This window comes from Notamacropus eugenii, chromosome 2 (genome assembly GCF_028372415.1).
Source record: "Notamacropus eugenii isolate mMacEug1 chromosome 2, mMacEug1.pri_v2, whole genome shotgun sequence".
Classification (NCBI taxonomy): Eukaryota; Metazoa; Chordata; class Mammalia; order Diprotodontia; family Macropodidae; genus Notamacropus; species Notamacropus eugenii.
Window position 1 is genome coordinate 519,029,281 of NC_092873.1, and position 17,437 is coordinate 519,046,717.

Sequence of the window (17,437 nt, forward strand, 5' to 3'; positions counted from 1 at the left end):
TCATTCCTCTGATGGCGTGGTCTTCTTTGGCAACGAAGGACAAACATGATGACGCGACGACAACCATATTTAAAACACTAAATAAGCAAGAAAGAGCCAGGGGGCATTTACAAAATATGGAAACCAAACCTCTGGACTGGAATTCTGAGGTCTAAACATGTATCTAGTAAACACAGAGGCAGAACTGAAAAGAGAATTTGACCAGTTTCCTCCCATTGTCTATTCTTTCTCTCACTTTGTTATCCAAAATTTCTTTCTTGGGATTTCATTAGTGCTGAGAGCTTCCCATCCCACCTCTCCCCAACATTTGGGGTGGGGGTGGGGCGAGAAGAGCTGGCCATTCCAGCTGCAAACTACATCTGGGCTTCAAGTATTGGGGTGAGAATGGGGGGATTTCCCTTGGTGTTCTTCCCTTAGAAGAAAATGAGTTTGGGAAATAGAGGAAGCTGTGAAATAGTTAAAAGGCACCAATTTTCTATGAATCTGACACCCCCTCCCCCAAGATCTTGAATTCCTCAGCTTGACACGCTGGCAGTCCATCAGTAAGCATTTATCAAGCACCTCTTATGTGCCAGCCCCTGTGTACACACTGTCAGCATTCAGTGCCCCCAAGCCCCCTTCCCTCCCTCCCCCAAATCCCTTCCTCCTACTCCCCTCAGTCACCCACCTGACCTTGGGTATGAAACTGGCCAAAGAGGGAAAGGGACAGGAAATGCACTGGCTTGCTTAATTGAGTTTGGAGAATTAACAGATTTGCTTCTTTCTTTCTTTTTCTTTCTCTCTCTTTTAAGGGTCCTAATTCAGGGGAAGAGGGGAGGGCCCCTTTTAATTGCGGCTGTCTGTCCATCTGTGATTTCTCTGTGGCTGTTGGGATAAGACTGACTCCCAGGCATAAACTAATGAAGGCTTTATTTCTGTTTGATCCTCATTAAAAGGGCAAAGCCCAGAAGTCTGGAAAGAGCCAGAATTTAGGCCAAAGAATGAACTTGAAGTCATAATATGGAGGCTCTAATTCTGACCTGGACACCCTTAGCTTTGGGGTCACTGACCACTTGCATGGGCCATTGTGCTGGATTTGGAATCAGAGACCTGCGTGTGAATCTCAGGTTTGATATTACCCATGTGACCCTGGGTCACTTCATCCTTCTTACTCTTTTCATCTTACCTTGATAAATCTTCTTATAACTAAATCTCTGGATCCTGTTCTCTCATATGCTGGTTGCTGCCACCCCAACTCTCCCTTTGCTGGAAGGCTTCATAAGGATTTTATCGACAGCTTCATGATTTGTTCCTGCTTTTATGTAATTCTAGGGAATCATTGGAATGTCTACAATAGGCACTACCACTTTCTACATTTTTTTGTTCTAATTGTATGTTTTAAATTGACTCAGAACCACAACTAGGGTCAGACAACTGGGTCTTTGTCCCAGAGCGCTGAAATTTAGAGGAGTTGAGAGTACTACAGTTTTTCAGTAGCACAGAAACAACTGACCTTAATAGCTGTTTGGCAAGAAGAAGATCTATTTTTTTTTTCATCTGGGAGTTGCCTACAACCATGAAATCATCAGTCTGGGTGTTATTCCCCTAATTTGTTCAGATGAGATATTCTTAGATGACGTGCCTCCTATTCTCCAGATGAATTCCTCTGAAACCCCATCCCCCATTATTTTTCCCTTCTCCCTAACTTGTGATCTCTCCAGCAGCACCCTCACAGTGTCAGTCCATCAATAGGCATTTAGCAAATGCCTACTGTTTGCCCTGGGAATAAAAATAATATGAAAAATAAAGCAGTCCTTGTCCTCAAGGAGCTTATATTCTTTATACTCTGTCTGTCCTGCCATAGGGCAGCATCCTGTGGTTTTCCCTTCTCTGGGGTCTTATCTAGTGAAGTCTCCTCTCTCCCCAGTTCTCTGTTAAATGGATTTATCTTAAAAAGTTGGTGAATTTTGGAAGCTTGTTCTGAGCACCCAAACTGCTGGCTCTGACTGTGTATTCACTTGTGTACATTTGGAGACTTCATCAGTCACAAGGGCTTGACCAGAAGGCAGTAGGCTTGGTTGATCTCATTGTGTCTTTGTGTCTTTTTTTCATTCCTTGTCTCTGAATTTTTGCTTCTCCTAGAAACCTCAGATTCTACTTGCTCATATGGCTCTCTGGTTTGCAATCCATCAAGGCGTTTGTCTTATTCCATTGAGGACTGTATCCGTTGGGATGAAGCCTCGTTCCTTTATTAGATGATGAGCACCACAAGGCAGAACTTTGGCATCCCCTGGTGTGCTGTGTATGCAGTAGGTTCAATTATGGCAATTATGGTCAATGAATACAGCATTGTGATCTGAGAGTCAGGAAAATGGGAGTTCAAATCCAGCCTCAGGCACTTACTGACTGTGTGACCCTGGACAAGTCCTTTCACTGATGTTTCCTCATATGTAAAATGGGGGTCATAAGAGCACCTGTCTTTCAGAGTTACCGTATCAAATTAGATGATATTTATAAAATTCTTAGCAAACTTGGATGTATTATGGCGACACTGACCATGGTTACTATTTGTAACAATAGTAATAGCTACTTATAGAGCATTTTAAAGTTTGCAATATATGTTTCCTTTTGAACCTCTTGTTATACTCAGAAGGAGTTTCTTGGCTTCACCTGCTTCCAAAGGGGCTCAGATACAAAAGAGTTTAAGAACCCCTTAGCAATAAAAACAGGATAGTGGCTACAAAGACAAAAGTGCCCGTGAGGTATAATAACCTCCATTCTACAGATGAGGAATTTGAAGTGGGAATGTGATCCGCCTGGGCTCTCACAGCTAGAACCAGTAGTTTGGTACAAAGGAACCAGCTTCGGTTTGGAGTTAGCACCTGGCTCTGAATCCTCCCTCTCCTGAGGAATCGTTTAGACTATGGGCCAGTTAGAGACCTTCTCTGGGCCTCAGTTTCCTTATTGGATCCACAGTGTGCTCTCCTGTTTGGTCACAGTATCGATTCAGATCTAGAAGGGACCTCAGGGATCATTCTCGTTCACCCTCTGCATGCTACAGATGAGGAACCAAAGGCCTGGAGAGAAGAAAAACCTTAAATCCAACTCTGTCCAGGAAGGAATCCTGTGTCCCATCTGGTTCTAAATTCTGATCCTATATCTGCAGTGCATTTGGAGCATGTTCACATTTATGGAAATGGGGATCTCTTCATCCCCTACAATTTGGGAAAGGATGAAGGCTTCCATGTTATCTGAGCTGATCATGTCCAGACTAGCTTGTGTTATATTTTATTTCCTGAAATCTCTCCCTCTCAACTCCCCTCCCCCACTTATTGAGAAGGGAAGAAGAACAAAACTTATGAAAACATGGCAAAGTAACTTCCCACATTTGTCATGGAGAGAGAGAGAGAGAGAGAGAGAGAGAGAGAGAGAGAGAGAGAGAGAGAGAGAGAGAGAGAGAGACAGAGACAGAGAGACAGAGAGAAACAGAGAGACAGAGAGAGACAGACAGACAGACAGAGAGAGAGAGAGAGAGAGAGAGTAGGGGCAAGAAGAAAAGGGAGAGGGAGAGGAAGAGGGGGAAGGAAGAAACCAAAAAGAAAGGAAAGAATGTATGCTGTAGTTTGTGCTCTGAGTCCATCAGCTCTTCATCTAGAGGTGGGCAACCTTTTTTATTGAGTCCTTCCGAGCTGTGGCTGCTCATTGTGCTAATTAAATCTTCCAGAGTTGTTGGTCTTTACAACATTGTGATCATAGAAATTCTTCTCCTGGTTCCACTCACCCCCCTCTGCATCCTTTCAACAAGTCTTCTTCGATTTCTCCGAAACCACCCCATCATCCTTTCTTCCAACACAAATAATACTCCATCACACTCATACTCTTCACTTGGGGGGCATCCTCTCAGTTTCCAGTTCTTTGTTACCACAAAAAGAACTGCGATCAATATTTTTGCACATATGGATCCTTTCCCTCTTTCTTTGATCTCTTTGGGATGTAGACCTAGAAGGACTATTGTGGAGTCAAAGGGTATACACAGTTTTATAGCCCTTTGGGCAGAGTTCCAAAGGCTTTACAGAATGACTAGAATAGTTCACAGCTCCACCAACAGTGTATTAAAGCACCTGTTTTCCCACAGTCTCTCCAGCATTTATCACTTTCCATTTTTTTGGTTAACTTTGCCCTTCTGATGGGTATGAAATGATTCCTCAGAGCTGTTTAAATGTGCATTTCTCTAATGGTTAGTGATTTAGAGTATTTTTTAATATGGCTATTGATAGCTTGAATTTCATCCTCTGAAAAATGCCTGTCCATATCCTTTGACCATTTATTAATGGAATCTGCTTAGCTTTTAAGGTCTTCACAATCTGGCTCCAGCCCCTGCTTCCAGGCTCAGGGTACTTTCCTCTTCCCCTTGTACTATGTGATCCAGCTAAACCAATTTCTTTCTGTTCCTCATACACTACATTTCATTGCCTGGAGTGCCCTTGCCTCGCTGAATCTTTCTTCCTTCATGACACAGCTCAAGGACCACCTGCTCCATGGAGACTTTCTTGATTCTCCATCTGCTGGTGCCCTTCCTTCCATTTCACCTTGCATATGCCTAATTTGAATTCATTCTATTGTGATTATTCTGTATACACTTACATATCTGCTTATTGTCTCTCCCATTAGAATGTCATCTCCTTGAGAGTAGGGGCCATTCTCTGAGCTCATACCTGCAGTGCCTTGCACAGTGCATGGAACATAACACATGCTTTCCAAATGCTTGTTGATAGATTGATTGATTATACTGAAGGCAAATGGAAGTCAAAAGTGACTTGGTGAAGGATAAGCAGTTGGCACTTGCTTACCCAGGGATGCACGGAACTGTCTCCTCATTTCATCATACAATATAGGCTGAGAGCTGAAAGGACATTAGCTTGATTTTACAGATGAGAAAACCACGTGCCAAAAGAAATGAAGTCACCTCCCAGCCTAGCTCCTAGTCTACCTTTCCATATTCAGTTCATATCACTCCTTTCTATACTCTTTATTCCAGCCCAACTGGCCTACTGGCTTTTTCCTGTATGGGAAATTCTATTCCAGACTCGATGCCTTGACAGTGACTGTCCATCTTGCCTGGAATGCCTTCCTTCCTTCTTCATCTCCACTTTAGAATCTCCAGCTTCCTTCAAGGCTTGACTTATGTGCCACTTTTCCTGACCCCCAAATTGTTAGAAATACTTTTTGAATATTGAATGAATGACTGAAACAATTTGACGACACCACATGGGTGGGTTTAAGTGGCAGGGCTAGAATTAGAATCCAGCTCCTCTCCCTTCACATTCAGTATCCTTTCCAAAATGACACTGCAGGCAGGGTAACAGTGCAAAGAAACTTGGTTTTGGAGTCAGAGGCCCTGGATTCAAATCTCATCTCTCATAGCAAAGCAAGTCTTTCTTTGGCCTTGGTTTCTTCATCTGTAGAATGAGGGAGATCGGGCTCCATGGCCTGAGACCCTTTTGTGATCCTTAATGGTTGGAGATCATGCTATTATAGGTTTCTCTCATTTGAGGAAGAACAAAAATGGTAACATTTATAGAGAACTTTAAAGTTTGTAAATCACTTAGATCCTTACAACAATCCTTTGAGGCAGGTGGTAATATCATCCTTTTTTTTAAGATGAGGAAACTGAGGCTGGCCAAGTGACTTGTCCAGGATCACACAGTTAGCCTGAGGTACCAGGTGACAGAAGGACATCTGTTTTTTCTTGCTCATGGGCCACATTTCTTCTTTCTCTCTCTTTTGTAGCTTAGCGAGCAAACAGAAGAACATAGAGTCAAGAAGTCATGTGATCGAGGCCTATAAAAACCTAATCGGGGACAAATGGATTGAATGTAGATATTTCTGAAAACCTGGAATGAGCTTGGGACCGAGTCTTATTAAACTTGAAAGAGGTAAATTTAGGATCAAGAAAAAGAGGCCTTAAACCACCACAGAAATGATGGCTAAATGTTACTATTGTACATGATTAGCAGGTTATAAGCTAGAAGGCAAGAAGTCATGGGCAGAAATATCAATGAGTTCAAAGAAGGATTGGACAAAACCACAGCTAGCACGCAATTTAGAGCTGGTAGGGCCTTGGAGATCATCTTCCTCTTGGATGTTCTCGCCTGCCTTGGTCACTCTCTTCTGGATCTCTTCCCTACCTGGCTATTCTTATTCCGTTACATTTGCTGAATTACCCATGTTCCACTCCTTACCTCCAACATCTCCCTGTCCTCAGGAAGAGTCTTTTCTTGCTTTCTTGGTCATTTCAATAGCTCCCAAGAGTTGGATTATATTCTCTATGCAATGATCCCCATATCTATAGAGGTGGTCCAGATTTTTTGGCTGCTCTCCATTTCCATGTCTCTAAAAGGGATGCTGGCCATCTTCACTTGTATGTCCCATTGTCATCTCAAACTCAAGGTATCCAGAAGGGAATCTGTCATCTGCTCTAAAATGGTCCCTTCCCCAAATGTCCATGTGTCTTTTGAGGGTACTACCAATGTTCTACTCCTCTGGGTTTGAAACTTTGGGGTCATTCTCAACCCTTCCTTCTCTCTCACTGTATCCAATAAGTTCCTAAGTGGAGGTGATTCCAGTTTCACAAAATTGTTCATATGTATCTCCTCTTTACTCATATGGTTGTTACCCTAGTTCAAGTTGCCATCTTCTTTCTCCTGGCTTCTGCTAATTAGACACAGCTTTCAGTTGCTTCTCTCTCTTATCTGTCCTTTGAAAAATAGCCACAGGGGCAGAACCAAGATGGTGGAGTAAAAGCAGGGACTCACTTGAGCTCTCCCCTAAACCTCTCCAAATGTCTGTAAAAAATTGACTCTAGACAAATTCTAGAACCCACAAAATGATGGAGTGAAACAAATTTCCAGTCCAAGACAACCTGAAAGGTCAACAGGAAAGGTTGAGAGAACCTCTGGGCTGGGAGAAGTCCAGCATGGCCCCCACCAACACAGATGGGGCTAGAGCTGGCCTCAGGGGACTGAATCACTGGCAGCTGTGGCAGTTTCAAGACTTCTGAACCCCAAAATGCCAAAGACAACTTAGAAAGTCAGTAGGAAAGGTCTATTGGACCTGGGTGGGAAGTATGATCAGGCCCCAGCCTCTGTGGAATCTGAAGCTGTGGGGAAGCTTTAGTGGCTGCTTCCTGAGCTCTGGCCCCACAGATGGTGGGGGGATAGAGTAGCTGATCAGAGGAGGATTGTGGGGATCTCTGTGCTGGCTGTGAGGTAGGATTCTCATGCTTTGCCCATGCTTGGATCTGGGTTGCAGTACTAGGTGGTGGTCCTGGGGAGAGGAGGAGTGCTGGCAAGGTGGAGCTTGCAGCAGTGGTGGAGAGGGAATACTCCTCGCAGTTCCAAGGCAGAATAGGGGGCTTGAGGTCACTCACAGACCAGAGCACAGCCCAGGAGAGGAGTAAACAACTCCTCCTTTGACCATACAAAAATTTACAGGTCTCTAGTAATATTTCTAAAAACAGCTATACAACACCCCTGAAGTGCATCCTCCACCCTGGAAGCAGAGTCCTACCTTAACAAAGAGTTAAATAGTCAAGTAATTGGCTAGGAAAATGAGCAAATAGCAGAAAAATTCTGAGGTCCCTTCTCATTTTGAGATTTTATGTCCTAAAATATTCACTCCAATATTCTGTGATCTATTGATTTGATTACTGTGTCTAGACTAAGTGGGAAGTGTATAGAAGGGGTATAAGGGGTGAGTAGGGTAGAATACAAGACACAAGTGGCAAGATGGATGGAAAGATGGATGGGTAAAGCATGGTCCATTTTGGGGCCAGGGAGCAGTTAGAGAAGACTAGTTAAGTTTTCACACAACTTTCCAGTTAAGATAATTGGATCCTAGGATAGGAGTTTCAAAGATGAATAGATTACCTTCTCCAGGGACTGGAAACACAAATTTTGGAGGTCTGGCAAGCAGATGCCAAGGGAGAGCACTAAGTACCCTTCACGTGTGTGCCCTGGCCACATGTCATTCCTGTGCTTATTCTTTTCCATGCTTTTGTCCTACATAGGCCTGCTTTTCCTACTGATTGTATGTGATTTGTAGAAGAATGTGACCTAGCTTTTTTTTAGAATGTTTTGGTGCTATTTTCCTTACTATGAGATTTTACAAAGTGCCTTTGACTTGTTCTGATTTTGTCCTCTGTTTGACCTGAAGAGGTAAACACATTCAGTGGGGGCTCATGAATGGATATAAACCCATAGAGGACTTTTCTCCTGGGGTATTATTCTTCTCTGGAGGACCCATTATATGAGTTGGGTGGTTCCTCCAGATAATATACTATGTCCTAGAATTCTGTATTCTCACATTCCCTGCACTTCTAAAATTGTGTTCAAGTTCCAAAGTCCCTTTTCACACAGATAATCTATTTTTTTATTCTAACATTATAGAGTCTAGGGATCTAATCCAGCTCTAATGTTCTATGATCCTCAGCTGTCAGAGAAATTTTGATAGATTCTAATTCTTAGCCAAGATAATGACTGCTGATTAAAGGGGATTTTGTGAACATTCCCTAAAAGCAGGTACATTTGCAAATGAGGGCTTGTTGGCATATGGTATTTGGATGATATAATTTTCTTTAATTGAAAGTGCTATCTTAACCAGATCATTTTGCAAAACCCCAAACAAAGACATCTGTTGTTGTTTTGGTTCTTTTTCTGAGCAAACAATCTTGTGGAAAATAGGAAGGAATGAAGAAAATCCCAGAAAAAATTGTAGATTAGAAAAACCTAGGACTATGTAGGGGGATAGTGCTTAACTAAATCTGACAGGCAGTTTCCTCAACCAATCATCCTGTAAAATTTGGGCACATTGGAATTCCACACCCAACTTTTTTGCCAGCTGATTAAAAGGAGAAAAAGGGTTCATCTGCTGGGTTTGATGGCTATTCAGTGCATTGATCTGCTCTCTCTCCAGGCTGGATCACTTGGGAGTGAATCCAGTTTGGATTCAATCAAAAGACCACACTGGAGGACCCAGAGGGCCACACGTGGCCTCAAGGCCACAGATTCTCCATCCCTGGTTTAAAAACTTGACCTACAGATCTAGACTCTTCAGGTCTGAGTCAGGTTCAAACTTCTTTGAGTGGCCTTGAAGGCCTCCCATATTCTGGTATCTCTGTATCTTTCCAGTTCTAAGACTCCTCTATTTGGTGTTCCCAGTTTGACTCCTACCTATTATTCTCAGCTGATTTTGTTTCTTTCCCTCTCACACACTCAAATTTAAAATTATATATACTTTGTTTTTAACATTAAACATTTTAAATATCATTTTATTTTCCCACAATTTAATATAAAACAATTTTAAACATTCATTTAAAAAATTTTGAGTTCCAAATTCTCTCCCTCCCTCACTTCCTCCCCTTCCCTTCCTTTTATCCCCCTGCTTCCCTCCCTTCTCCCTTTTCTGTCCCTCCCTGAGACAGTAAGCAATCTGATATGTTATACAAGTGAAATCATGTAAAACATTTCCATATTAGTCGTGTTACACACTCAAATTTCTAGCCAAATTGGCTAAACAGAACATTCACAGAATCATAGACCTGGAGAACTGGAAAGAACTTTGGCAGCTACCATCTAATCTAGCCCATATGAGAAGGCCGTCCTCACAGAAGCTTTGTGTCACTGTCCAAACTCTGCTTGAAGACTCCTGAAGAGGGGGCGCACCATGTGGATTGGTGTGCTGGTTCTGCTTTCTTCAGTCAGCATCGTGTCACACAAGTCTTCCCATGTTTCTCTGAATCCCTCATCTTCATTGTCCCTTTATAGTCCTATGGTATTTACCATGATTTGTTCAGCCCTTTCCCTAATGATGGCAATGCATTTTCTTTAAGGTTTTCTGCTACAATAAGATTGTTGCTTATTAACCTTTTGGCTTTTATGTATATGTGATGGAAGAGAATGAATATTTATACAGCACCTACTATGTGTCAGGCATTGTGCTAAGTACTTTTTACAAATATTATCTCATTGGATCCTTGCAATGACCCTGCAAGGTAGGTGCTGTTATTGTCATAGTTGAAGAAACTGAGGCTAGCAGATTAAGTGCCTTACCTAAGGTCACGTAACTGATGTGATGCAGAATTTGCACTCATGCTCTCTTGACTATAAGTTCACTCTTCTTCCAACTCCATGATATTGGAGGAAGTAACAGGACATAGAGTTAGATGTCAGGAGAAGCTTGTTTGCAATTACAGATGTCAAAAGATGGATTAGACCGTTTTGGGGTATAGTGAGTGGGTTTCCTTTCTCTGGATATCTTCCAGCAAAGGCTGAGTGACCACTTTTTGACTAGCGAGGATTCTTCCTATTATAGATTGGACTAGAGAGCTTCTGAGGTCCTCTTCTGCTTTGAAACATCGAAATCCTGCACAAAATTCTATCTCCTAAGTGCCTTTGCAGACTCTTTTCCATAGCTGGAATGATCTCTGTTCTTGCCAATGCACTTAGAATTCCTAGCTTCCATTGAGGAAATGAATGAATGAATGAATGAATGAACGAATGAGTAAGTGAATGAATCTTGTGCTTCTGTAATAGGTTAGGGCCTGCTTTTGGAGGGTCTTCCAATGACAGCTAGAGGAGTCTGGACTCTTCAGTGGCTTAATGGCGAGCTCACAATTCCCCACAATAAAGCCAATTCTCTTTCTCGAGTTTCCTCAGGCCAGCTGGCTGTTCTAACTGGGCCAAGGGGGAGGCTGCTCCAGGCTTTGAGTGGTTCTTTGATCTTAGTTCCTGATTATTCCAGACCTCCAACTGTCCCAACTGTTGGGTGCCCCCAACCCCTCCCAGCTTAGAGTCATTAGGAAAACTGAACTCTGCACAATTGATCTCCTGAGAATAGTAGATCACTGCAGGGTGTGAGTGAATCTCCTGGGTGGGATGTTGTTAAGTGGGCTGGGTCCCCTTGGGAGCCTGGTGGAGATGATGACTATACACGTGCCTCTACATTTGTTCATCAATACAGAGACAGCAGAGAGTACTTGAGAGAGCCCTGGTTGGAAGTCAGTAATCCTGGGTTGGAATACCAGTTTTCTATTTACATGACCTTAAATCCTCAGTTTCCTCAAACTTAAAATGAAGCATTTGGTTTAGATATTATCCAAAGCTCTTTCCAGCTCTAACTCCTGTGATTAATGAGCCTAGGATCAATACTTGGCATTTACATGGGGCTTTAGTGATTATAAAGTATTTCATGAACATTATCCCATTAGACTCCCCCAAAAGCCAGGAATGCTCTCTCCTTATCTTCTAGTTTCCTTTAGGATTCAGCATAAACGTCACCTCCAGCAGGAGAGCTTCCCTTTCTCCTTCTGGAATCTTTCTCTCTAAGGTCACCCTCTATCAACTCCCTAGCGCGCTTGTATATATTTGATTATACACCTGTTGTTTCCCCAATAGAAAGAAAGCTCCTTGAGGGCAAGAATGTCTCACTTGGGTTGCTTGGTTCTTGTCTTTCTCCAAGAGGACCAAAATGACATCGCTATGTCAGGGTCATGGTACAGTGCATCCTATTGTGACTGAGCAGACCAATATGAGCTCAGAAGGCTCCACCACAGGTCAGGCACAAATAGTCTAGATGAACATTTGGAGTGGAGACGGCTCTAAATTTGGGCATCTCGTGTTTCTTCTGAGCTATTGAAATTCTGTCTTGAATTCTGTCTCATGTGGGTACTTACATTTCTATCATCTTGCACCTAGTACTTGGTGCACGGTAGTCACTTAAAAATTCCTGTTGAGATTGATAACTAACTACTTATTGATTGACTATTTCAAGGAGAGGGTGAAAGCAGTGTAAGGATGGACAGACATATGGTCCAGGCAGAAAGAGGACCTGGGTTCAATTCCTAGCTCTTCCTTCTAATGTCTGACCTTAGGTAAGTCACTCACATTGTCTGGGTCACAATTTCCTTGTTGGTCAAATGAAGGAGTTGGACTAGAGAACCCTTGAGATTCTTTCCCACCATAGATCTCAGCTCCTATGATCCTGCTAGTTCAAAGAACTTTGCTGCAAGTCAGGGGTCCTAGTTTCTTGTACCACCTCCATCCTTCACAGATTCCATTTCCTTGTATAAATCCCTTCCTCTCTGGACCTCAGTTAGTCATTTTTGTAAAACAGGGGGAATGGAATCAATGCTTTTGGGGACCCCTTCCAGCTGTAAGATTCTCTGATTCTCTGATAACCTTGGGCAGATGGTGAAATGACTGACTAGAATATTGAAGCCCCTACACCCCTTCAGCTTAATTTCTAGATGCACATGCACTGAATTATCCCCAAGCCCAGAGACTTATCCTCCTCCCTCTTTTTGTCGCAGTGGTAACTAAGAAAGTCTCCAGGGCCTCTACAGGAAACATCTGCCCAATAAAATCCCCCTTCGGAGTTTTGTGTGGACTGGAGTGGTGCTCTTTCCTTGGAGAGTAAACCAAGTTGGGATGAAGATCCCAAAGGGGAGAGAACACTGTGGAAAATCTAAGGGAGTTTTGCTCTCCCATGCTGGCCCTTGCCTTCCTCTGAATTAATGCCTTAGTATCATCCCAGAACTCTTGTATTCTGTTGAAGGAATGTGGGGATGCTTACCAGAGAGGAAAGAATATTCTAGGGGACTTGATGATGGAGTTCAAATATTTGGAGTGCTCTCATGAAGACTAGGGGTCAGGCATTTTTCACTTGACCCCAAGAAAAGAACCAGAAGCAATGAGAGAGGTACATTGAGGTAAATTCAGGCTTGACATCAGTACAATCTTGCTATTAATCAGAGATGTTTCAATGTAGAATTAGCTGCCTCTAGAAGTAAATAAGTTCTTTATTGCTGGAGGTCTGCAAGCACCTGACAGCACGTTGCCTGGTACGTAGTAGGTGCTGAATAAAATGCTTTTTGATTGAATGAAAATGACTTTTCCTTCAATGCCCAATTCACATGCCACTTCTTTCCTCAAGGTTCCTCTGCTTCCCTCACCTGAATGGGCTCTCTGGTAAAATATATCACTTTGTTTAAATTCTTCCTTTTCATTGATCAGAATCTACCATAAATTGTATATCTTATATATGATTGAGATAGGCACTGGATCTATGATTTTAATGACATAAAAAATCAAGGATAAGGAAACTTCTTCTACCAATGCCAGTTGTTACCACCTCTGAAATTTATCACAAAACTACCTGGAGCACTTAGAGGTGATGCTCTAGCCTGGGTGACATACCCAGTGTGCGTCAGAGGCAAGATTTGAACACAAGTTTTTCTAGCTCCAAGGATAGCTTTCTATCCACTATTCCATAGCTGTGACTATGGAATGTCCATATCTATGTCTATCTATCCATGTATGTATGTATCTAATTTCCTTCATTAGACTTATCTCATTAACAGTCTTGTTCTTAGTATATAGACTATTAGAGCAACATGTTGTGGATGAATTGGCTTATAGGGACCATTCCTTGGGATAGGGGTAGATATTCCCTGAATGTATCCAGAGGATAATGTGAAAGCTGGAGGGAAACCTGTCATGTGGTAAAACCACTGTGGAAGGGATATGGGAGTTTCTTCATGGTGTGACAGATACTGAATAGTCTCTTGGTCATTCCCTGAAACCTTGTGACAGGAGCAAGAGGTGAAAGGGGTGCTTGAAAGCTGAGAGGTGGTGGCTCATTAGGTAGAGCACTGGGGTCAGGAAATCCTGAATGCAAATGTGACCTCCGTCACTTAGCTATGTGACCCTGGGCAAATCACTTCACCTTAGTTTCCTCAATTGTAAAATGGGAGAGCTAAGGCTCTCAGGGTTGTTTCAAAGATCAAACAAGATAAGATTTGTAAAAAGTAGTGTCTGACATATAGTAAGTGCTGTACAAATGCTCATTTCCTTCCCTTAGACAATGACCATCAGAGTTGGAAGGGGGCCTTGGAATTCATGTCAGAGCTGGAAGAGACCTTAGAACACAAATGACGGGATGTTAAAAGTAAAAGGAACCCAAAACATTAACTAGACTAATCTACCTACTTTATAGAGAAGAAAGTTGAAGCCTAAGGGGAAAAGCAATTTACCCAAGGGCACCAAGCTGGGAAGCATGTGTTAAGGTGAGTGTTGGGAGGTACTCCAGCCTAGACTCTGAAAATAGTACTTTCCACCATGCCATAGTACAGACCAGATTCTGCAGCCTGACATCTGTTGCTACGATCAAGAAACATACAGCAGACTAGGGAGTAGGGTCTTAGCCCATAGTTTGGTGCTTGGAACACAGTAGGCACTTAATCTTTATTGACTGACTCTTACTCTCAGAGTAACTATTGTGGGGCCAAGAGGACTTAGCCCTTGGGTGTTATGTCCAGGGAAGTAGCCCACTTTCTTCCCCCAACATTGCTTAACAGTCCTCTGGTAGCATGAGGTGCAAGGGTCCCCTGATCACCACACTTGGGATCCCACCACTGTGGCTATGGAGTTGTGCCCTGGAGGCTAGCTTTCCCTCTTAACAATAATGGTGATAATTATAACACCAGCGCTGCCACCAATAGCTAATATTTCAGTACTGCTCACTATGTACCACGCACCGTGCTCAGGCTTTACCATTCCAATTTCATTTACCTCTCCCTGCACGGGTGGGAGTCTAGATTCGGTGGGTTGGGCCCCCTGGCCTCCTTGCTCCACCACCCCCAGAGCTGGATTGTCCTCAGCACAGCTGTGCCTGGCCCCTTTGCCTCTCCCCATTCTTCTGCCTGGCCCATTGAACTTGCCTCAGGTGCAGTGATGGTTCGCTACGGCTCTGCTCTAAGTACTCGCTTCAGCTCAGTAATAGGAGCTGAAGAAAACAAATCTCTTTATTGGTGTCCTGGAGCTGGGCTGGGGTTGCAGCTGTGGAGAGAGAGTGAAAAATGTTCTGGACTCGTGCAGCTGGGGCTGGGATTGAGATCCTCCCACACCCCAGTTCAGTTGCTGTAGTCACCGAAACTAGGATGCTGACAATAGAGAGAATAAGTATAACAATAATACTAATATTGAGCATTTATATGGCACTGTAAGACTACGTGCTTTACACATATTATCTCACTTGATCCTCATAACAACCCTGGGAGACTGGAGCTATTACATTATCCTCGTTTTACAAATAAGAAACTGAGTCAGACAGGTAAAATGACTTGTCTGGGGTCACCCAGCTAGCAAGAGTCGGAGGCTGGATTTGAACTCAGGTGTTCCAGAATCTTCTTCACTGTGTTACTGCGTCACTTAGCTGCCTCTGGGTACTGAGGAATTAATGTGCTCATGAAATACAAAGGGTGTCTATACCCTCTCATCCCTTGATAGAGTGTGAAAAAAATTCTGATTGAATTGTGAGGGAGCTGGCCATTTGTTGAGAAAGACTGGCCATGCTTAGTGGCCTGCCAAGTCAGACAAGCATTTTCAGGCAGGCAGCACCTTGTTGTGAGTGACCCTTGATTTTCTACCAGAGGGTAGGAGGGTTAGAAGAGGATTTTCTCTCTCTCCTTCTACTGAGCTTCTTGCCTTGCAGCACAAATTATAAAGTAAGAGTTTCTATCCTTAGGGAGCTCATATTTTCATAGGGGAAAACACATGCAGGAAATTTCAGCTGCAGGGCAGATGACGGAGCCCTGGGGTTAAGTAAGTATAAGAAAAGGTCAGAGGAGAAGGGGGGAAAAGAAAAAAAAAAGGGGAAGCTCCAGAGGGAGCAGAGACACATGCTTCCAAGGGAGATACAAACTCATACAGGAAATAGCTTTAAGGGGAATGATTGACACCTAGCAGCAGAGAAGAGGGTCAACTTTTGATTCAGGGGAGAATTAGGTTTGGTGGTTGGGAGGTGACCCATTGGGAGCTGACCTGTGGAAAGGACTAGACCTAGGAAGTCAGCAGAGAAGTTATGACCAGGAGGGGAGCATAAGGCTACCATGAGGTGGTACCACAGCACCAAAGGCATGAGTTGCTTTGTCAACTTCTATTCACCAGGCATATAATTCACTGCCGATATATGCTAACTTTTGGTGCTGTATGTATTTGTGGAAGAGTTTATGGGGGTAATTTTTTGTAGCAATTGTTTATAATAACTCATTTTATGAAATTCTTTTAATTTGCATTAATTGTGTCTATTGACTGTTAAAGGTAAGTTCACCAATGGGAGCTTGTGAGGTAAAGTTTTAAGAGTTTAGACTTAGTGACTGTCTTTAGAATGTAAGGTAGTATAATTCCAAGGAGGATCCAGCTATAGGCCCATGAGTGCCAATTTGGAGAAGGGAACACCTTTGGGAAGAGAGAGCTACCTCTTGAATTCTTGGGCAACATATTACTGACAAATCATTTCATCTCCCCTAGCCTCAGTTTCCTCAGTGGACACCAAGAGACAATATGGTGCACTGGACAGAGAACCATCATCTGAATTAAGACCTGAGTTCAATTTCCTTCTTGGAAATGTTCTTGCTTGGAGATCTTGGTAAAGGTACTTAAATACTCAGTGAACACACCAATGAAAGTATGCATCCAGGCTTTCCCCCACCAAAAAAAAAAAATGAACACAAGAATACTCATAACAATAATAGCTGAAATTTACATAAGACTTTAATGTTTGGAAAGTACTTTATAGATTCATTTGACCCCCACAACAATCCTGGGAAGGAGGTGCTAGAATTATCCCCATTTTACTGATGAGGAAACAGGCTTGTAGAGGTTGAGTAACTGGCCCAGGGTCACACAGTTACTAAAGATCTAAGGTAGAATTTAACCTGACTCCAAGTTTAGTTCTTTATCCATCACACCATCCAACTCAAAGAGCTGCTGCATTAGATTCAGAGGAGAGAATATGACTATCCCACAGTGAACTGGTGACTACACAGGAATCCTATCCCAGATCTCCTTACTTCAAATCATTGCCTCCTCTTCTCTTTCCATTTCTAGTTATCCTGATGGGAAAGAGATCACTCAGAACTTGGTGGAAAGGTCTTCTTTGCTCTTTTCAGTCTGCTCTCATGCCTTTTCCCCTTTATATTCATCTTTGATTTAAGGAAAGAAATGAGAAAAGTGTGTAGAATACAGTTATTGAACAATGGAATGAATGGATGAATGAGTGACGAGAGTGAATGAATGAGTGTCCAGCACTGTGCTAAGTGCTAGAGAAACAAATAGGGAAGTGAGAAAGTCTCTGACCTCTGCTGCATCATTGGGACTTTTGGGCCTTTCCATCCTCCCTGAGGCTAAACTTTCTTTGATGTATTGTCTCCTCCAATTAGAATGTTGGTTCCTTGAGAGAAGGGACTATCCTTTTGTTTTGCTTTCTAATTGTAGTTTCAGAATTTAATACTGTACTGGGTGTGTTGCAAGAGCTTAGTGAATGCTTTTCTACCCATCCATCCATCCATCCATCCATCCATCCATCCATCCATCCATCCATCCATCCATTCATCCATCCA